Consider the following 22515-nt stretch of genomic DNA (forward strand, 5'->3'; position numbering starts at 1 on the left):
TCTCTCTCTCTCTCTCTCTCTCTCTCTCTCTCTCTCTCTCTCTCTCTCAAGGCAGGGTTTCTCTGTGTAGCCCTGGCTGTCCTAGAACCTGCTCTGTAAACCAGGCTGGCCTCAAACTCAGAGATCCACCTGCCTCTACCTCCCAAGTGCTAGAGTTAAAGGCGTGCACCACCATGGTCCAGCTATCATCAAGTTCTCAGTCTTTTCCCTCTTGTCAGATCTGTGGGCCTGAACCCTATCAGAAAATTGGGACAATCTTCATTCTGGAGCAGTTATGGCCCCCTAGGCCCAGGAAGAATATGAATGCCCTCTATGGGGGAAAAAAAAGACTCTGTGCTTTATTACTTTAGAGACAGGATCTTTTGATATAGACCTGGCTGTCCTGGAACCCACTATGTAGACCAGGATATCCTCAAACTCAAGAGATTGGCTTGCCTCTGCCCTTCAAGGGATTGAAGGTGTGTACTGCCATGTTCTGCCTAGGAAAAACACTTTTAAAATTATATGTATGTGTGTCTGTGTGAATATATGCCACTTGTGTGCTGGTGCCCATTAAGAAGAGAGTGTTGGATTCCTATAAAACTATTGTGAGCTGCCTGATATGGGTGCTGGGAACAGAACCCAGGTCCTCTGGGAGAACAGTAAGTGCTCTTAATCACTGAATCATCTCTTTTAATGGAGCTTCTATCAAAACAAGAGTGTTAGAGGCTTCAGGCTCAGCAGGCTGAGAGTGGCTATATGTGGGATTTTCCTGAGTACTTGGCTTACTAAGAGCTTATTAAGTCTGCTTCTTGTTCATCTTCATTTTATAGACGGAGCAACCAAGTCTCAGAGAAGGTAAAGCTCAAAAGTTCTCAGAGTTAGGGCATTTTGGTGTGGAACCAGGTGCTGTGATGCCCTTGTAATTAATCCTAACCTTGAAGCAAAGCCCAGGGTTAGGGGCTTACTTATGGAGAACAAGGGATGGCCATTTTCATGGGATTCATAGTTTGCCTTGGAGGCAGGTCGTGATAGCCAAGGGCAGAAGACACCGTCATAGGTAACTTAACGGAAGCTCTGAGGCAAAGAAGAGCGGCCACTATGTACTGAGACTTGTGCTGGATGCATATTTAACTATGCAAAATAAGCCGGGGAAAGGGGAAGCCAAAACTGAAGAGGTGGCACAGATGGCTGTGCATCTGGACTGGTGAGAGGCAATGCTGGGAGACGCTTAGAAAACACTTTTAACTCTGGAGCTAAAAGAGGTGAGGGACCCATCATCACCACTTTCTAAGGCTGTGAGACCTTGGCTCAGGCTCTTTTCTGCGCCTCAGTTTCCTCACCAGTTAACCAGGGTCGATCCCAAGCACAGAGGCAGGCGACAAATCAAATACCGTACCGTTGACATTCTCTAAGTGTGTGCGAGAGTATGATAAACGCTGCCAGCTTAAAACCGAAACAGTTGCGCAGGTGAGAAAACCAAGGCGCCCCAGCCTACCCACTCGACAGCGAAACCTCCGCTGCTAGCATACCTGAGTATGGCGCGCATGCGTCAATTCGTGCCGTCACAGTCACGTGCCCCAGGCATTCTGCACGAGAGGCACGCCCTGACTGACGGAACAGTTGACGAATCGACGGGAAGAGTTCCTTCATCCGTCCCGAGATGAGGCTGTTGATTGGAGATAACCTAAGTCAGGGGCGGGTTCTTTGCTGTCCTTGGTTACTATGACGCCCGGCCCCCGCCCCCTCGGCTGGCCGCCATCTTGTTGTTGATCCGTACCCAGTGGGCAGCGCCAGGAGCTGGACCGAGCGGCCGGTGCGGGGCCGCTGCTGCGGGGCTCAGCCACCTGCGCTGCCTGCCAGGGGGCGGGCCGAGACCTGGAGGCCCGGGGGGCCCAGCTCCCGTGGGGAGCCTTGGGCGCCCGCTGCCCTGGTCGGGCCGGTGAGTGACAGGAGTCGGGCCAAAAGACCCGCCCGACACCCACGGCGAGGGTGGCGGCGGGCGCGGGGTTGTTGTTGGCGCGGGTAGGTCGGGTCAGGACTTAGGGCGAGCATCACTGGAACATCATTCCAGCGTCCTGGTTGGCCTTCCGCCGAGCCTCCCAGATACTGGCACGGAGGCTGGGAGGGCACCCCGGGTGGAGGTCGGAGAGCCCTGAGCCCTAGGACCGGCCGGCGGGGTAGCGGGAAACCTGCCTTTCAGACCGAATCCCTGGGTGCCTCAGACCCGAAGTGCTGAGACATGGTTACTGCCAGCTCTCGTTCTCCTGGCCGTAACGTTCCTCCAAATCAGTGATAAACGTACGTCGCTCTTAAAATTTCACACTCCTGCGAGTAAATTTTTTCAGGCCGCTTGAGACTAAGATGAGAGACGAAACAGGCCTAAAATGCCTTATGAGCCAAGCAGGGTGGTATCAGGGCCCTATGCTTTTGGTAGGGGGATCATCCTCCACCTGGCATCACCGAGAACCCTCGGAGCCTTCCGTGCTCTTCAGGACTTACTGCTTCTTGAAGAACCTAGCAAAATGTCCACGGTGACTGAGTTGTATAAGTTCTTTGGTGCTCGACCACCACTTCTTTCGGAGTATGTGGTTTAGGAGAATAAGCATGATGATGATTTGATTAATTTTGTCTCTTAAAGAGACAGTCCGTTAGGAGACGTAGGAGTGTTAGGACTATTAAAAACAAACAAACTGAAATTGGGTATAGGAGCTCATGCATTCCACTGAGGCAGGAGGATTGCCATGGGTTGCAGGCCAGGAGCTACGTGGCAAGACCCTGTCTTGAGACAAAAGCCGTACTAAAAGCTGTTGATGTTGGATGAAAACAGGAGTCAGGCTTACGATGGAGGCGGGACTAGCAATCTCCAAAAGAGTATGCAGCGCTAGAAAGGGTCCTGGATGCTATAAATCACATTTTTACCCAGGGGCCCTTAGGTTCACACAGGTGTCTCGTATGTTGTCGTCATATGAAACCCACAAAAGATGATTACGGAGGCCAAGCAGGAGGTACCCTTAATGTCTGTTAGGATCATGTCACCTCTGAATGTTTAATTTTGAGAGAAACCAGCATCCTGGTCTGGAGATACTAAAATATAAGCTTCTCAGAATCGCCTCACAGCCAGCTCCCATTGCTTTTTTGGGGGAAAATTAAGTTATCCACAGGGTTAAATTTTTGCTCTTTCTGCTAAAATAGCTAACTCTAAGCCTCTTTCTTCATTTTGGGTATTGGATCTCTTACTGATATGGAAGGAGACTATTAATCAAGTTGACAGCATTGACCAATGTGTACAGTCTTAGGAAGTTCCAGGGCCCATTAAAATGTCTCCTTGGTCTAACCCTATCTTAGGACTGCTGTCCCAAGGAAATCAAAACACAGGAGAACTTTTCGCTCTCTTTGTTTAATGCTTTTATTGGCTTATGAATATGAATACGGTATCATGCTAGATTCAACAGTTATCCAAAGACAATAGCATCATTTCTGTGATGGGTATTTTAAGTGCTACATCATAAAGACCATTATTATAGTGTGGGTCCTCTGTCTCTGTCTTTGCATAATTCATTTGTAAACTTCAGCACTTATTCAGCACTCTAGGTTATTTTGAGATGGTACTCCTTGTGTATCCTAGGCTGTTCTGGAAATTCAAGAGTAACCTGTCTCCTTACTTTAGGTGTGCTGGCTGGCTTAGCTCCCTGTCTCCTCCCTCCCTCCCTCTCCCTTTCCTCTGTCCCCCACCCCTTTCTCTTTCTTTCATACAGTGTCTCTCTGCATAGCTCTGGCTGACCTAGCACTCACTCTGTAGACCAGGCTGTCCTCAAAATCACAGAGATCCACCTATTTCTGCCTCCCAAGTGCTGGTTAAGGTATGAACTGGTTTAGCACTTTTAAACTATTAAGAACAGCTAGAGATCACCGATGGTGGTTATTCTACACTGATTAGAAGTGTACACAGGTACAGGCTGCAGAGGCAGGCAGGTCTCTGAGTTTGAGGCCACCATGGTCTACAAAACGAATACCACGACACCAGGGCTACACAGAGAAACCCTGTGTCAAGAAAAAGGAAAAAAGAGAAAGAAACACAGGATTCTAGGATAAGATATGTCCTAAGATGGCATCCAAAGAGTTGCTGCCCAGCAGTCCCAGCCCACCTCCTCAGGTGGTGTCCTTAGCACCCCTAACTAAATTGCTTGATCAGCAATCCATAAGTATTTTGCTCCCCAGTCCTCTTGCTAGCTGAGTCCCTCGACCTTTGTACTTGTTTAGGATTCTGTTACTTTACCTTCATTGCTTACCTCCAGAGTCCAGTTCAGGTTCTCCCTAGCTTTATAAAACATCTTTCAAACATTTAGATTCCTGGAGAATATTCCACTCCCTTTGAACAGCAAAATCATTAAAGCCTCTTAAGCAACAGAGTAGGATTTGCTGTATTTTTGCTGTGTGTAGATGTGCTAGTGCATGTGTGTTTGTGCCTGTGCATACACATGTCACAAGAGTGTTGAAGTCAGAGGACAGCTTTTCCTGCCATGGGTTTTGGAGATCTAATGTTATTGTCTTGTTAGTGTGGCAGCACCCTTATCCCCTGAACCCTTTACCAGTGCTGTTTGGTGTTTGTTTGTTTGTTTGTTTGTTTGTTTTTTTGAGACACTGTCGCTGTATAGCCTAGGCAGGTCACCAGCTTGTGCTGTAATCCAGGTTGACATCTAACTCTTGATCTTATTTCTTCAATCACCTAAGTGCTAGGATTATATATGTGCATAACCACAACTGATTTGGTATTTGCTTTACTTATTTATTCATTTATTATTTTTTATTATTCACTTTAATGGATGTTTTACCTGAATGTACATCTGTGTGCTATATGCAAGTCTGGGACCCATAGAAGTAGAAAGAGGGTGTTGGCTCCTCTGGAACTGTAGTTACAGTTATAAGCTATTGTATGGTTGCTGGGAATTGTGCCTGGGTCCTCTGGAAGAGCAGTAATCACTGAGCCATCTCTCCAGTCCAATAACTTTTGGAGCTGGGTAGTAATGGTGCTTGCCTTTAGTCCCAGAGGCAAAGGCAGGCAGATCTCTTGAGTTTGAGGCCAGTCTGGTCTATAGAGCAAGTTTCAGGGCAGCCAGGGCTACACAGAGAAACCCTGTCTCGAAAAAACCAAAAAAAAAAAAAAAAAAAAAGTGCCACAAGCATAAAGACTTGAGTTTGATTCCTAGTACTTCCTGTAGGGCTGGAGAGATAGCTCAGCTGTTAAGGGTACTAACTATTCTTGTAGAAGTCCTGAGTTCTGTACCTAGCACCCACATGGTAGCTCACAATCATCTCTAACTTCCGTTCCGAGAAATCTGATGCCTTCTTTTTTGTGTTTGTTTTGTTTTTGGTTCTTTGAAAACAGGATTTCTCTGTATAGCCCTGGCTATCCTGGAACTTGCTTTGTAGACTAGGCTGGCCTTGAACTCTGCACTCTTTAAGATCTGGCTTTAGCACCACACTTGGCTCTGAAGTCCTCCTATGCTTTCCTCAGGCACAAAGCATGTACATGGTATACATACATATATAATACATACAGGCAAAATACACATAAAAAATAAGTAAACCTTAAAAAAAGAAAAGTATCTTCATTGTAATGGCACAAGTCTGTAATCCCAGTGCCAGAGATGAAGGTAGATAGATCTCTGTAGCTCACTAGTTGGCCACTCAGGCCCCAGTCTCCAGCGAGAGACAAAAACAAGGGGGGCAGAGAAATGCCTCAGTGGTCGGTAAGAATGCTTGTGAAAACATGCAGAGGATGAGTTTGTATCCATAGGGAGGGTCACTGGGGCTTGCTGAGTGCCTGCTGGAAAAAACACTAGTTTTGTTTTTGGTTTTTGTTGGTTTGTTTTTAGTTTACTTTGTGTTTGAATGTTCTGTCTGCATGTATACTTGCATGCCAGAAGAGGGCATCAGACCCCACCATGTGGGTGCTGAGAATTGAACTCGTCACTAGAAGAGCAGCTAGTGCTCTTAACCACTGAGCCGTCTCTCCAGCCCAAGCTCTAGGTTTAATGAGACTCTGCCTCAAAGGAACAAAACAGTGATGGAGTAAGATCCTGATGCCCTTCTCTGGACTCTGTATACTGCATACATGCAGACACAATAGCATAACAACAGCAGAAGAAGGTGGAAGACTTGTAGGGAATGACCTCTGCATATATACAGCTCCCCCATACCCACCAAAGAAGTTTTAAAGGAAAACTTGGTAGTAGAGCTCTTATGCCATGCATAAGGCCCTAGTTTCTCGGGTTGGAGAGATGGATGGCTCAGCAGTTAAGAGCACTGGATGCTCATCTAGAGGACCCAGGTTCAATTCCTAGCACCCACATAGCAGCTCAACAATGAACTGTATACAACTCCAGTCCCAGGAGGTCTGACCCCTCTTCTGGTCTCTTCTAGCCTTGGGGGCACCACATACATCGGATAGAAATTCAGACAAAACACCCATACACATTTTTTTTTTTTTAAAAAAAGGTCCTAGTTTCAGAGAGATCCCCGTATCACCACACCCACACAAATGTTTATTTTAGTGGGATAATAACTGCTTTAGAGAGGGAAACCTTTTTTTTAAACTTGAATATAGACAAAAACTAAATGTTTATAAAGATGTACTAAATTTGTCTGAGGTGAAAATGGAGTATAATCACACAGGGAAGTGGAATAGAGTGACAAGTGGGAATGGAAACCTCGTGGACATGGATCTCACCGCTTGCCACATCTCAAGGAAGAGCCTACATAAATTGACCTTGGTGTACCAGTCTAAGGCTTGAAAATAGTCACCAATCCCAGGAGGGGCTGTGTGGTCCACTCTCTGCCTGGCTGATGCCAGTTTTGGCTCTTAGAGAATGTGTTAGGTGAGCATACTGGTGCTGGTACTCATGGACCCTCCCCTTCCTTAGGACTTCCTTCTCAGCATTTGCCTGACACTTTAGAAGCAGTGATAGAGTTGGGGAAAGGCTTGTATGATGCTCTCTTTTGGTTTTGGCTTGGAGCAAGAAAATAGGTAGTTTTTTATTTTATTTTTTGAGTCTAGGTTTTACTTCATTGTCTAGACTGGCCTAGAAATGACATGTAGTCTCAGTGATCCTCCTGCCTTGGTCTCTCATTTGGTGACACTTAGAGCCTGGAGACACTGTGTTCAGCACACACACCTCCACAACAGGTTATCACTGCATACCGCTTTCTGGCCTGGAACTCACTATGAAGACCAGGTTGGGCTCAAATTCATAAGAGTTCTGCTCTCTAGCTTAGATTAAATGAGGCTGCCATTGTGGCTGGCAGCATACATTCATTTTTAAATGTAAATATTTGGTTTTGCTTCAGCAGGATTTGAGTAATGGGTTCCAGTTGGGGAACCAAAGTTATCTTGGTTCTTTACAAAGTTTTTACTTTTTTGTGCATATATCATTGTGTACATGTGGCTGAACCATACCTGGCTATTATCTTTCATTATCACTGTTAATATCTTTTATGAAAGATAATAGATTAAGGTGTGTGTTTGTTTTTGAGACAGGATTTCACCTTGTATTCCTGGCTGTCTAAGAACTCACAACTATGTAAACCATGCTGACCTCGAACTCAAAAAGATCTGCCTGACCCTGCTTCCTGACTGCTGTGCCACTGTGTGTGGCTTAAGCTGGCTGGCCCCCTTCCTCCCTCCCTCCCTCCCTCCCTCCCTCCCTCCCTCCCTCCCTCCCTCTTCCCTTTGTTTCTTCCTTCCTTTCCTCTTTCTTTTTTTTTAAAAGACTTATATGCATGTATGTGCAGATGTCCATGGGGATCAGAAGAGCACTGAATCCTTTGGGGCTGTAGTTACAGTTATTTGTGAGCCACATTAATGTGGGTACAGGGATCTAAATTCATCCTCTGTAGAGCAGAAAGCACTGTTTAATTGCTGATCTGTCTCTCTAGCCCCTAGATTAAGATTCTTACATCTGCTGTTACAGTTTGAAATTACAAAGGCTGGTATATCACCACCATGACCACACACACACACACAGTTAAAAAAAATTATACATGTTTCTGAATTTCTGAACCCCTTAATAAAAGTTATATTTATAGATTTATTTCTGCCTCACGAAAGGAGAGTAGGCTAGGAGCTTGGGTCTAGGTTAGACTGTCACTCTGTCTTGAAACTTTTTTTCATTTTAATTGTTTTATATGTGTGTGGAGGAGTGCACATGCTGTGTTGTGTGTATGTAGGTCAGGACAACTCACAGGAGTCAGTTCTTTTTCCATCTTGCGGGCTTTAGGGATTGAACTCAAGTCATCAGTCTTGGCAGCAAGTGTCTACCTGCTCCGACATCTCACTACCCCCACCAACCCCTTGACCCCAGTCCCTTGAGACAGGTCTCAAGTAGCCTAGGCTGGTTTTGAACTCTTGATCCTCCTGCCTCTACCTCCATACAATTATAGGTGTGCATTATGATACCTGACCAGACTGTGTAGTCTTCAGATCTAAAATTGATGTTAGTTGAGTCAAAGAGTACTTTGCAGTTGATAAAAATTGGGTGTATTATGATTGAACGAACAGTCATTAAGCAATATATTCTGAAGCCAAAAACTCATAATGACAGTGTTGGTATGTCTGTGGAAAATTTTGAGCCCTGTGTACTCTACTAATGGAAATGAGAAACAATGCAGCAACTTTGGGAGACAGTTTGATACCCCCCTCTTTTTTCCTCCCTATCTCCTCTCACCTCCTCTCCAGCTGTGTAGCCCAGTTGGCCCTGAACTTAGAATTCTGCTGAGTTCTGGGATTAGAGACATGTGCCACCAATGCCTGCCTTTGACTGGTCTTTAGCTAATTAAAAATGTTTATAGCATCAATATTAATAACAACAAAGGAGGGAAGAAAAAAAATGACTCAGCTATTAGGAACTCTCTAGTATGCTGCTCTTCCAGAGGATCTGAGGTAGGGTCCCAGCACTCAAGTCAGGTGACTTGTGGTTTTCTGACTTTAGTTCTGATGCCTCTGGCCTCTGCAGACATCTACCCATTCTCTTATACATAATTTTTTTTTGTTTGTTTTGTTTTTCCAGACAGGGTTTCTCTGTGTAGCCCTGGCTGTCTTGGAACTCACTCTGTAGATCAGGCTGGCCTCGAACTCAGAAATCCACCTGCCTCTGTCTCCCAAGTGCTGGGATTAAAGGCATGCGCCACCACCGCCCGGCTATTTTTAAGATTTTTAATGTCAGGCAGTGGTGGTGCATGCCTTTAATCCCAGCACTTGGGAAGCAGAGGCAGAGGATTTCTGAGTTCAAGGCCAACCTGGTCTACAGAGTGAGTTCCAGGACAGCCGGGCTATAAAGAGAAACCCTGTCTCGAAAAACCAAAAAAAAAAAAAAAAAAAAAAAAAAATCTTAAAAATAACAAAAAGGGAGAAAACCCAAAATGTCCTCCATCAGCATCGTCTGATGACTAGATAAGTAAAATATGTGTTTGTGCATGTTACTTAAAAAGGGAAGGAGGCTGGGCATGGTGACACACACCTTTAATGACAGCACTTGGGAGGCAGAGACAGGTGGGTCTCTGTGAGAGGTTAGCCTGGTGTACATTCTGAGTTCTAGGACAGCCAAACTACATAACATGGACTGTCTAAAAAAAAAAAATCAAAACCCCAAATAAACAAGAAATACTGATATATATTGTATTTGAGACTCAGAAATGTGTAGAGTTTAAAAATCTAGATATAAAAGTTCGTATTTATGTGATTCTGTTTCTAAGCAGTATCCAAAACAGATAATTTTATAGGGACATCAAGTAGATTTGTGGTTTCTTAGGGTTCCAGGTGTGGTAGGGTATGAAGTGTCAAAAGCGTGTTTGTTATTTCTTTCTGAGATAAGTAAGTGTGTTAAAGTAGTGGTGACAGTTGCATGTTTTCTAGACTGTACTAAGAACCAATGAATTGTATATTACCGTGGGTGGATTATGGGATATGGTTCATCTCAGTTACAGCTGTTATTTAAAACATAGGCTTAAGCTGTGATGGCTCTTTGGGTAAAAGCATTTGCCACCAAGCTTCATGACTCAAGTTCCATCCCAGGACTCAAAGAGTAGAAGGAAAAAACAGCTCTTGCAAGTTCTCCTTTAACCTCCGTAACTGCTGTAGCATGTGTACCACACATACGTAAGTTACACATAAGAATGTAACTTCGTTAAACCCATGTTCTATAAAAATACTTAAAATACATATTTACTAGTAAATTGAGAAAACTAAATTGTGATGTCACTTTTAGCATTTTTGTTTATAACCAGAATATTTTGTTTACTTTTGAGGTAGGGACTCACCCTGTAGTTTAGCTAGCTTGAAACTCACTGTGTAGCTCAAAACTGCCCTTCCACCCAAGGCAGTCCTCCTGTCTCGGAATCTTGCATTCTGGCTATAGGCATGTACCAGCATGTCTATCTGGTTTGGCTGTGTAGCATTGTATGGCTTTGACCTTCTCACTCCAGTACTGTGAAGAATGGTTTCGCAGCAGCTTCCCCCTACCCTTGGCAATCTGTTGTTTTTAATGTCTCCGTGGTTTTGCCTTTCCAGAATGTCATATAGTTGGAAGTGTATGTGTGTGTGTGTGTTTGTGTATTCTTATTTTTAGTTTTTATTTTTTCAGACAGATTGTCATGTAGCCTGGGCTGGTTTTCAGCTTGCTCAGTAGCTGAACATGACCTTGAACTTCTGATCTTCTTGCCCCCACCTCTCAAGTGTTGGAATTATAGGTATGTACCACCATTCTCAGTTAAACAGTGTTGGGAATGGAGCCTAGGGCAAGCACAAGCTATATCCTAGTCCCTGTATGTTCATTTTAGGTGGGCTTCATTCACTTAGTAATGTAAATACATGATTTCTCCATGTCCTTATGTGGCTTGTTAGCTTTTGTAAAGTATTAACTATCCCATAATCTCTGTGCCACTTTTAGCCTTCTATCCATTGAAAGATATATATATATACTATATATATATTATATATACATGTGTGTATGTGTATATGTATACATATACATACATACATACATATATATATATTTTTTCCTGTTTTAAAAGTTTGGGCACTGGGGGCTGGAGAGATGGCTCAGTGGTTAAGAGCACTGACTGCACTTCCAGAGGTCCTGAGTTCAAATCCCAGCAACCACATGGTGGCTCACAACCATCTGTAATGAGATCTGATGCCCTCTTCTGGTGTGTCTGAAGACAGCTACAGTGTATTCATATATAATAAAATAAATAAATCTTTAAAAAAAAAAAAAAGTTTGGGCAGGTGGATAATAGTGGTGGTGGTGGTGGTGGTGGTGGTGGCTCAGAGGTTAAAAGCAGTGGATGCTCTTCCAGTGATCATGAGTTCAATTCCTAGCAATCACATGGTGTCTCATAACCATCTGGTGTCCTCTTCTGGCCTGAAGGCATACATGCAGGCAGAACTTGTATGCATAATAAATAATAAGTTTAAAAAAAGTTTTTTTTTGAAAGGGGCTAGAGAGATGGCTCAGAGGTTAAGAATACTGCTTGCTCTTCCAGTGGGCGCAGGTTTAATTCCCAGCTCACAACTGTCTGTAACTTCAGTTCCAGGGAACCTGACACTTACATGGACATACATGCAGGCTGATAAACACCAATGCACATAAAATAAAAATAAACTAATTTTTTAAAAGTGGGAATTATAAGTGGCAGTGCTTTAGTTTTTTTTTTTTTAATGTATTAAATGTAGGGAACTTGCCTTTTCCTCTTTAACAGCTTTGTATACTGGGTAGTACTGGGAAAGTGAGCTGGAGCTAGGTAATTATTTCGGCTATGTTGTTGAGCAAGTTTTATTGGAATTTTGTGGCCCTTGATGAAATACATTAAGGCCCATCTTTTGGCCCATCTTGGAACTGTTTGTAAAAAAATCTTTTTTAAGGATATAAAGGCCAATATACTATGTAGGGTTTAGTTAAAAAAATGTGAGGTTGGAGAGATGGCTCAGTGGTTAAGAGCACTGATTGTCCTTATAGAGGACCTTGGTTTAATTCTCAGTATTCAAATGGCAGTTCACAACTGTCTGTAACTCCAGTTCAGGGGGCTGGGGTGCACACTCACATAAATATACATGCAGGCAAAACACTAATGCCCATAAATATAAGTTATTAAAAAATGGGGGGGCTGGAGAAATGGCTCAGCAGTAAACAGCACCAACTGCTTATCCAGAGGTCTTGAGTTAAATTCCCAGCAAACATTACAGATGGCTTACAACCTTCTGTAATGGGATCTGGTGCCCTCTTCTGGTGTGTCTGAGGACTACAGTGTACTCATATAAATAAAATAAATCTCTTTTTTTTTTTTTAAAGTTTGGAATCCCTGGAATTAAATAATTTTTTGGCAGGGGAGACAGTGTAGCTCTAGCTGGTTGTACAGCCTAGGGCTGTCTGTGTTGCTCAGCCTAGACTGCGGCTTCTCTGCAGTCCTCCTCTGTCTGTGGATGATTGAGATACATGAGTGTGTTGCTGGACCCAGCTAGTCCTGAGTTCCTGTTAGATAAAAGCAATAGACATGATAAAGACAAAATGAAACCAATTCTTCTTTAGGAAGTTTATCTTTTCAAACATAAGATTATAGTTAGAGGTATAACTTCATGGGTCTTTTTGAGCCTTTTATAGCCCTGGCTTCCTGGAACTCTCTAGGCCATGCTGGCCTAATCCTGAACTCGAAGAGGTTTGTCTGCTTCGGCCTCCCAAGTGCTGGAATTATAGGTGTGTGCCACTATGCCTAGAATAGAACCTTTGTTTTTTTTTTTTTTTTTGGTTTTTCGAGACAGGGTTTCTCTGTGTAGCCCTAGCTGTCCTGGAACTCACTCTGTAGACCATCCTGGCCTTGAACTTAGAAATCCGCCTGCCTCTGTCTCCCAAGTGCTGGGATTAAAGGCGTGCGCCACCACTGCCCGGCCAAACCATACTTTTTTTTTTTTTTTTTTTGGTTTTTCGAGACAGGGTCTCTCTGTGTAGTCCTGGCTGTCCTGGAACTCGCTTTGTAGACCAGGCTGGCCTCGAACTCAGAAATCCGCCTGCCTCTGCCTCAAACCATACTTTTTAATAGAGCAGGTAAAAAATAATTTTCTGTTCATGGATGTTCATGTGGGTTCTAGGAACCAAACCTGGATCCTTTGCAAGAGCAGTAAGTGTCTTACTTAACCATCGAGTCAATGCTACAGTCCTTTTGTTTTGTTTTCTGAAGTAGGGCTTCATATAGCTCAGACTCTGTGTAGTCAAGGATAACCTTGAACTTTGGTACTCCAGCCTCTATCCGTTGAGTGATGGGATTATGGCTTTTATGCTACCATGTCCAATTTTACGTCATGCTGGGGTTAAATTTAGGGCTTTGTATATGCTAGACAAATAGTGTAGCTAGACAAATAGACAATAGTCAAATAGACAACTGAACTACATCTCCGTTGTTAGATGTTATTAATGCCATTTATTGCCTAAGGAAACATTTTCAGCTGATTTTCTTAAAAAGACTTTGTTTTGCTTGGCCATGGGTGTTACAGGTTTTCTAAGGGATTAAACAAAACAAAATCTAGAGTTTCTTTTTTTTTTTTTTTTGGTTTTTCGAGACAGGGTTTCTCTGTGTAGCCCTGGCTGTCCTGGAACTCACTCTGTAGACCAGGCTGGCCTCGAACTCAGAAATCCGCCTGCCTCTGCCTCCCAAGTGCTGGGATTAAAGGTATGCACCACCACCGCCCGGCCAAACCTAGAGTTTCTAAAGACAAAAAATAAAAGTGAAGTTAGGACTAGCATATGACCCAGCTGTAGTATTCATCTGTAGCACCCAAAAGAATCTTAAGTGTCCAGCAGATACCTACATACTCACTAATTGTGACACCATTCTCAATTACTGAGGTCTGGACTCAGCCTAGCAACCTATCAGAAGATGAGTGGATAGTGAAACAGGTGTATGTACACAGTGGAGTTTTATGTAGCGAAATCCTGTCTCCAAAAAACCAAAAAGAGGAGGAATTGTGTAACTTGCATGATGGATGGATGGATGGAGCCAGAAGTAAACTAGAGTTAGAAAGACAAATGCTGCGTGTTTTCTCTGCAGCAGAATCTTTGTTTTTAAAAAGTATTTAAAACATAGGCCTGGCGGTGGTGGTGTATGCCTTTAATCCCAGCAGTTGGGAGGCAGAGGCAGGCGGATTTCTGAGTTCAAGAGTTCGAGGCCAGCCTGGTCTACAGAGTGAGTTCCAGGACAGCCCGGGCTATACAGAGAAACCCTGTCTCAAAAAAAACAAAACAACAAAAAAAATGAAAATAGAAGGTAGATTATTTAGTCACAGGAAGGGGACAAGTTGGGAGGGGTAAAGGGCATAGAAGAGGCTAATTCAGGTTGACTATCAACAAAGTCCATGATCGAAAGTATGAAAATGTCATAATGAAACCCATCGTTTTGTATAATGAGTATATACTAAAAATGTCCCTGAGGGTTATATTACCACCCTTGTCACACACAAGCTGTAATGTGAAGAAGGTTCCTAGGATACCATTCTTTGTTTAGATGAAATAGTCAGTTATAGACATTTCTTAGAGAGGGAAGACTTTATAATTGTTGCCTTCAGGTCTTATTTTTATTTTATTTTTTTTAAAGATTTATATGTATGAGTACACTGTAGCTGTCTCCAGATGCACCAGAAGAGGGCACCAAATCCACCCTATTACAGGGTGGTTTTGAGCCACCATGTGCTTTCTGGAAACTGAAAACTCAGGACATCTGGAAGAGCAGTCAGTGCTCTTAACCATTGAGGAATCTCTCCAGCCCTTTTTTTTTTTTTTTTTTTTTTTTTTTTTAAGTAAGGTCTCAGATGCTCAGGTTGTTGTCCTTGGACTCAGTAGGTAGCTGAGAATGACCTTAAACTTGTGTGGCCTCTAGAGTCCTGGAAGTGCCAAAGTCATAGGCTTGTGCCACTGCCCCCTGACTTGCCTTCAGTGTTTAGATGACTAAAGCAGCACAGAGAGAAGTTACTTTAAGACACTCCTTCCCTCATACCCAGTGACCTTGTTTCCCTGTAATGTGGAAAAGCACAGAAAAGTCTGGGGTTCCCTTATCATTTTGCAGTAGCAGGGAACTGAACAAGAGACCAGTGGAGACTGCCTGCAAATGACCCGTTTCTCCATACTAGACCTTGCTTAACACTTTTTCAGCAACAGGCAAAGAAAGGAAATTGTGTTTTAAGTATTTCTTAGCTGTGGAACATTTCCCAGCAAGTCAGTTTCCTGTGGTACCAGCTGGAGATGCTGACTTTCCCTCCCTCATATAGAATTGGTCTGATACAGAGAGGTTCGAGTGACCACTTCAGCTATTCAGATCTTTACAGCACCAGGGATTGAACCTGCATCTTCAGTGTGCTCTGCAAGAGGTCTCCCACGGAACCGTATCTCCACTCTCTTTCCTTCTTCTGTTGAGATGTTCAGACAGGGTCTCACTCACCATCTAGATTGTGTGAACTGTTTATGCAGCCTGGTAGGTTTTGAATTTGTGGTTTTCCTGACTTAGCTGTACCAGGCTAGGTTTTAATGACTCTTTTTTTTTTTTTTAAATATTTATTTATTTATTTTATTGATGAGTACACTGTAGCTGTCTTCAGACACACCAGAAGAGGGCATCCAATCTCATTACGGATGGTTGTGAGCCACCATGTGGTTGCTGGGATTTGAACTCAGGACCTCTGTAAGAGCAGTCAGTGCTCTTAACCACTGAGCCATCTCTCCAGCCCCCTTAATGACTCTTGATATTAAATGTAGATGGTGCAGCTAATGTTAAAGGGAGTTCATTGGCTTCGAAAATAGATGAATACCAGGAAGTTTCTAACCTGTTTGGGAAGATAAATGATAAAATACATGGATGAACTAGATATTTCATGAGTGTCTCTCAAAAAGATCCTGACCTTGGTGAACATACTAGATTTTTTTTTCCTTTCCTCCTTCCCCTGCCCTCCCCCTCAAGACAGGGTTTCTTTTTGTAGTTCTGGCTGTCCTGGAACTCACTCTGGAGACCAAGCTGTTCTTGAATTCAGAAGCTGCCTGCCTCCTAAGTGCTGGGATTAAAGGTGTGTGCCACTGAGCCCAGCTATATTGGAGACTTTTGTGTTTTCTTTTCTTTTTTTTTTTTGGTTTTGGTATGAGTACTAACTCTGCTCAAGGTCTTGGACATACTAGGCTGGAGTTCTACGACAGAGCTAAATTCTAGCCAGCTATGAATATATATAAATTACTAAGTTTAACTTTGGAGTAATGAGGGACCTGATTGGTCAGAAGTAGAGAGAACTCAAGAAAAGAATAGAAAAACTACACATGGGAATGGGGAGACCCCTAGACTACTAAACATGCTTAAGGAAGAAGACACTTCTAGGCTTGGAGCTGTACCTTGTTGGATGGGGCACAGTTTTGCCTAGCTAGATGGCAGAATCATTGTGGGATTTATGTTGGCAGAACATGTTAGAAATCAGCATTCTAGAACTTAGTGGGTAGATTCTATTTACAAGGAAATGTATCACCAGAAGCACTATACTGTGAAGCTGTTGAGTGAGGTGTTAGAGGAAGCTGCTGGCCTCTACTGCATGCATCGTGGGAGTCAAAACAGCTGTGGTTGGGTTCTAGGAAAGCTGCCTAAATGGTTGAGGCCTGGTGAGAGTCGAATAATGGAGCCAGAATGAAAAGCTTCTGGGTTTGTTTTAGTGTCTCTCTAATGTCTCTACTGACAAACTTAATATCAGCTAGCAAGGGAAAGTAATGATTTCATCCTTGTTTTTTGCAAAGTGGACAATGGAGAATAGATTTTTATTCCTAGATTAGTATCTAGTCATCTCCACCCCCTTATTTTTGAGGACAGGGTTTCACTATTTAACCTAGCATTGCCTTGAATTCACAATCTTACTGCCTTAGCCTTCTGAGTGTTGGAATTACAGGTGTGTACAGCCATACTCATTAGTTTCTTTAACACAGGATTGATATAAACTGCCATTTTATTCTGGCCTAGGATAACCTGTGCTTTGTTTTTTTTCATCATAGGTTAGTTTGAGTTGTTTTAAAACTTCATTTACTATTATGTACTCTGTGTGTGTGTGTGTGTGTGTGTGTGTATACATACACTTGCACAGTTATGTGCCTACTTTGGAAAAGGCCAGAGAACAACCTTGGATTCATTCTTCAGATGATCATATTCTTTTTGAGGTAGGGCTTTTACTAGCCTGGAATTCACTGAGTAAGGCCAGGCTGAATGGCCAGCAAGTCCCAAGGATCTACTTATTTTTACTTTCCTGGTGTTTGAAACACATATCACCATGCTCATTTGTTTTATTATTCCTTCATTAGACTCTCAGAGATCTGCCTCCTAGGAGGAGCTGGAATTGAAGGGCTGGACCACCACATCTGATACCCGTATCAGTGGCTCACAACCACTTGTAGCTCTAGCTCTAAGGGAATCTGGTGCCTCTGGCTTCTGAACCTGCACACATTTGTATACACACACACACACACAATTAAAAATAGAATCTTGCTTTTTATTTAAAATTTCAGTCTTATTTTATGTGTATGGGTGTTTTGCTGCATGGTAAGTGTGTGCATTGTGTGTATGCAGCTCCATTAGAGGTCAGAAGTAGATGTTGGATCACCTGGAACTAGAGTTACAGGTGGTTATGAGCCATCATCTCAGTGCTCAGAATCAAATCTGGGTCCTCTGGAAGAGCAGCCAGTCTCCTAATGGCTGAACCATCTCTCTAGCCCTTGAAACTGATTTATTAGCTATTATTTTTGTTTTTTTGTTTTTTTTGTTTTTCAAGACAGGGTTTCTCTGTGTAGCCCGGGCTGTCCTGGAACTCACTCTGTAGACCAGGCTGGCCTCGAACTCTTGAACTCAGAAATCCGCCTGCCTCTGCCTCCCAAGTGCTGGGATTAAAGGCGTGCGCCACCACCGCCCGGCTATTAGCTATTATTGTATGTGTGTTTATGCATGCACATGCATATGTATCACGATTCCCACGTGAAGGTCAGAGGACAACTTTGAGGAACCTGTTGTCCTGCTGTGCTAGAAATTGAAGTCATCAGCTGTTTCTGCTAGTGTTTTTACTTGCTGCACTCACTGTCTTGTTGGTTCAATTTGCTGCAATTCTTTTATTTTTATTTATTTGATGTTGTTTTGTTTTTCACTATGTACTGCTGGCTGGCCTGGAACTCACTATGTAGACCAGGCTGGCCTTGAACTCACAGAAACCCACTTGCCTCTGCCACTCTTGTGTTGGGACCAACAGAGTGTACCACCATGCCTGGATAGTTTCTAGCAGTTCTTGGAAGTCATGTAGTACAAATCTTATAACTTTATAATTTCAGCTAGAAAGTTTATAGTTTTAGTCTTTACATTTAGGTGCTTGATTTATCTTGAATTAATTTTGTATGTTGAGATTAGGGTTGAGATTCACTTTTTTCTCCCTTGTGGATATAAGGTTGTGCAAGCATTGTCAGCATTTATTGTAAAGGCTTTACTCTTTCTTAATTGCTTGTTTGGTGATAGTGGGGTTTTTGTTTTGTCTTGTTTTTGTTTTGTTTGGTTGGTTTTTTTTTTCATTTTTATTTATTTTTCTTTTTGAAACAGGGTCTCATTTTATATAGCCCTAGCTGGCTTGGAACTTAATATGTAAAGCATGATGGCCTCAGAATTAGTGACCTGACTGCCTCTGCATCCAAGTTTTGGGATAAAGTATATGTATGCCTCTATACCCAGGTCAATTAATAGATATATATTTTTTATAAGAATAGTTTAAGTCAGGTGGTTGTGGCACATACCTTAAATCCCAGCACATGGGAAGCAGAGGTAGGCAGATCTCTGAGTTCAAGGCCAGGCTCAAGCATAGTCTACATAGTCCCAGGATAGCCAGGGCTACAGAGAAGCCCTGTCTTAAAAAACACAAATAATAGTGGTGGTGCACGCCTTTAATCCCAGCACTTGGGAGGCAGAGGCAGGTGGATTTCTGAGGCCAGCCTGGTCTACAGAGTGAGTTCCAGGACAGCCAGGGCTACACAGAGAAACCCTGTCTTGGAAAAAAAAACACAAATAATTTAAAACATTTTTTATTTTCTGTGTGTGTGTGTGTGTGTGTGTGTGTGTGTGTGTGTGTGTGTGTATGTGTATGTGCTTGCCTGGTGTCCAAAGAGCTCAGAAGAGGGCATTCCCTGGAACTGGAATTACAGACAGTTGTGGGCTGCCGTGTGGGTGCTGGGAATTGAACTTGGGTCCTCTAGATATAGCGGGTGCCCTTAACCACTAAGCCATCTCTCTAGCCCCCCAAATAAATAATTTATTGACATAGTAAGGGAGTAGTGAGCTAAGCAGTAGTAAGCATCTAGAATACTGCCTCTCAGTGTTTGTCTATGAAATTACTTAGACTCGATTTTCCTCAAAGCTAGTGTTGTGCAACCAGTGCTTATGTGACTTAGTCCATTGTGTTCTGTTTTGTTAGAGTTATACTGGTTTCCTTAGATTATGTCAGACAGTAAACACATGAACCAAAGACAAAAAGACATGTTTGTGGTTTGTTTTTTTTTAATTTTTGTTTATTATATGTAAGTACTCTGTAGCTGTCTTCAGGTACCCACAAGAGGGCATCAGATCTCATTACGGATGGTTGTGAGCCACCATGTGGTTGCTGGGATTTGAACTCATGACCTCTGGAGGAGCAGTCAGTGCTCTTAACCACTGAGCCCTCTCACCAGCCCGACATATTTGTTAAAATTAAAAATATTTCCTTAATTTTGTCTCCCCTTCCTGGCTTAAGGTTGAACTTTATAAAAAGCAAGTCTAAATAAACAGTGAGTTCAAGACCAGCCAGAGCTACACAGTGAGACGCTGTCTCAATGACTCTGTCTCAGTAATAATAGCAGTAGTAGTAGTAACAACAAAAACAATAGTAATATTGTGGGTGTTGTGGTGTTCATTCGTAGTCCCAGCTACTTAGGAGAAAGAGGCAGCTGTAGAGTTACTGGAATACAAACTCAAGGCTACTCTGGGTAAAAGCCAGACCCTATCTGAAAAAAAGAAAAAAATCATCCTTTAAAAGAATGTGATCATCTATCATGATACTTTCACTGCCTAAGTGATATAGTTACTTTGTTGTACTAGGGATCGATCCCAGGGCCTCCTCACACATGCTAGGCATGCACTCTATCAACATGTCGTTAGAGCAACATTTCTCGAGCTCTGATGCATTTCATTTTGAAAGAAGTAACAGAAGTGAAAGTCATAATAATACAATAAATAGAAAATTATGAACTGATTTTTGATGTGATTTGCAAATTTGCCTGTGAAATGTGAAGGTACCAAGGATGCTTTGGTTAATAAAATTACTGCCTAACAAATGCAAGTGGTTAATCTGCAGCCATAAGACAGTGTGTTGGCCTCTGAATTCTGAGCTTAAAGTGAATACTTGCTGCTGGAGTCTGTGATTCTGCCTGGGTGAGGGGTACAGGGACCAGGTATTGCAGTTGCTGTTGAGACTGCTTTCCTGGTTCTTAAAATATCCTGACCTTGTTTGCGATCCAAGCTCATCACAGTTTCTCTTGTTTGCCAGAACTTTGCATTCACTGCCACTTTCTAGGCTTATTGTCTTGTTGAATTAAATTAGACCTTTGAAAAACAAAACTAAAATACCCAACCCAAACAAAAACCCCAACCATTTATTTTGTGTCTGCTAAGTTTGGTTCAACAAGATCTTTTATCTGGCTTATTATTTATTGTTGAGATCATTTGTGTATGCCTGATTTTTCTCCCCTTTGTTTTTCCTTTAGTATCGTTGATTAAAAACTAATCCTTGCCGGGCGGTGGTGGCGCACGCCTTTAATCCCAGCACTTGGGAGGCAGAGGCAGGAGGATCTCTGAGTTCGAGAGTTCGAGGCTAGCCTGGTCTACAGAGTGAGTTCCAGGACAGCCAGGGCTACACACAGAGAAACCCTGTCTCGAAAAAACCAAAAAAAAAAAAAAAAAACCAAAAAAAAAAAAAAAAAAAAAAACTAATCCTTTTCTTTGTAGGTTCTTTTTTTTTTAAAACAATTTTTTACAGCTTTTGTTCTATAAAGAACTATTCTTATCTAGCTACATTTAAGCTTGTTTTTTTGGTTCACTTATCAAGTCTTTTTGAGAGTCTACACAGAATGTTATGTTTTCTTTGCTGCTGGTTTGGAAGTATGTCTGCAGAATGTTTTTGTAAAGCCACTTTACCTTTTTGTTCTGGTTTTGGTAGAGATGGGTGATGCCTATACTTTTAGCACACAGGAATCTAGGATAGGAGGAATTGTCTTGGGCTATAGTAAGTTCCAGGCTAGCCTAGGCTTGGCTATAGACTAAGACCCTGTCACAAAGAAAACAAATGCTTTTGTGTGTGTGTGTGTGTGTGTGTGTACGTACCCTGCTCCCTCAACCTCCTGGGTGCTGGGATTACACCCAGTGAACTACCACCCCTGTGTCATGGAAGAGAGGGCTCCTGGAATCTGAGGAAGGCACTCTACTGACAGCTGTATGACAGCCCCCTCCAGTCCTTAAAACAAACAAACAAACAAACAAACAAAATAAAATCTGTCTGTCTGTGTCTCTCTGTCTCTTTGTCTCTCTCTCTCTCTGTCTCCCTCTCCCTCTTTCCCTCTCTTCCTTTCTTTCTCTCTCTCTTACAGACACACACACACACACACACACACACACACACACACAAGCAATTGTTTTCTTTGAGACAGGGTCTTAGTCTATAGCCAAGCCCAGGCTGGCCTGGAACTACCTATATAGGCCAGGCTGGACTTTAATCCACATCTGCCTGCCTGCTTCTGCCTCTTGAGTGCTGGGGTTAAAGGAATGTGCCATCGCCGAAGCCCTAATACTAAAAAGAAAAAACAGGTTCCAGAGGTTCTGAGTTCAATTCCCAGCAACCACATGGTGGCTCACAACCATCTGTAATGGGATCTGATGCCCTCTTCTGGTGTGTCCGATGAGATGTATTTGGTGAATACAAAAATACAAAAACCAAAAAACCAACCAACCAAAAAAACCCAAAAAAACAAAAAGCAATTCTTGCTCGTCCATAAATATTTTTTCTGTTATAAATATCACTGCTCAGCATTTGGGCTACAGTCATGTATAAATATGTTTGTTTATTTATCTATATTTATTACATCCCATGCCAGGAATTACTCTGCATGTGCTTAGATAATAAACAAAATGGACACAGGCCTTATTTACCTTCATGGAGCTGATCCTGTAGTAACAGATAACAGACAGCAGATATTTTTAGAGTGTAATATGTAGGAAGGAGATAAAGGCATGAAAGGAGGCCGGGGATAGAGTGCATTAGAGTGCCTGCTAAGCATGCATAAAGTCCTGGATTTAGTCTTCAGTGCCACCAGTTTCCCTGGCCCCACCTAACCCAGAACAAATGAAAAAGCACAGCTTAAGTGGAAGGCAGAATGCAAGCAGTTGACCAGGTATGGGTAGGTCTTATTATGAAGTAGA

At 42.7% G+C, this 22515-nt stretch overlaps 1 protein-coding gene across 1 annotated transcript in view; it reads left to right on the forward strand.

The window, feature by feature from the left end:
- Positions 1-1747: 1747 nt before the first annotated feature.
- Ip6k1 (inositol hexakisphosphate kinase 1) overlaps positions 1748-22515 on the forward strand; it is a 47523-nt gene continuing 26755 nt past the window's right edge. The window contains exon 1 of the mRNA XM_028756744.1: positions 1748-1921. The gene's annotated coding sequence lies outside the window, so the exon portion shown is untranslated. The remainder of the gene's footprint in view (positions 1922-22515) is intronic.

The sequence above is a fragment of the Grammomys surdaster genome, unplaced genomic scaffold (genome assembly GCF_004785775.1).
Source record: "Grammomys surdaster isolate TR1022 unplaced genomic scaffold, NIH_TR_1.0 126131, whole genome shotgun sequence".
Lineage (NCBI taxonomy): Eukaryota > Metazoa > Chordata > Mammalia > Rodentia > Muridae > Grammomys > Grammomys surdaster.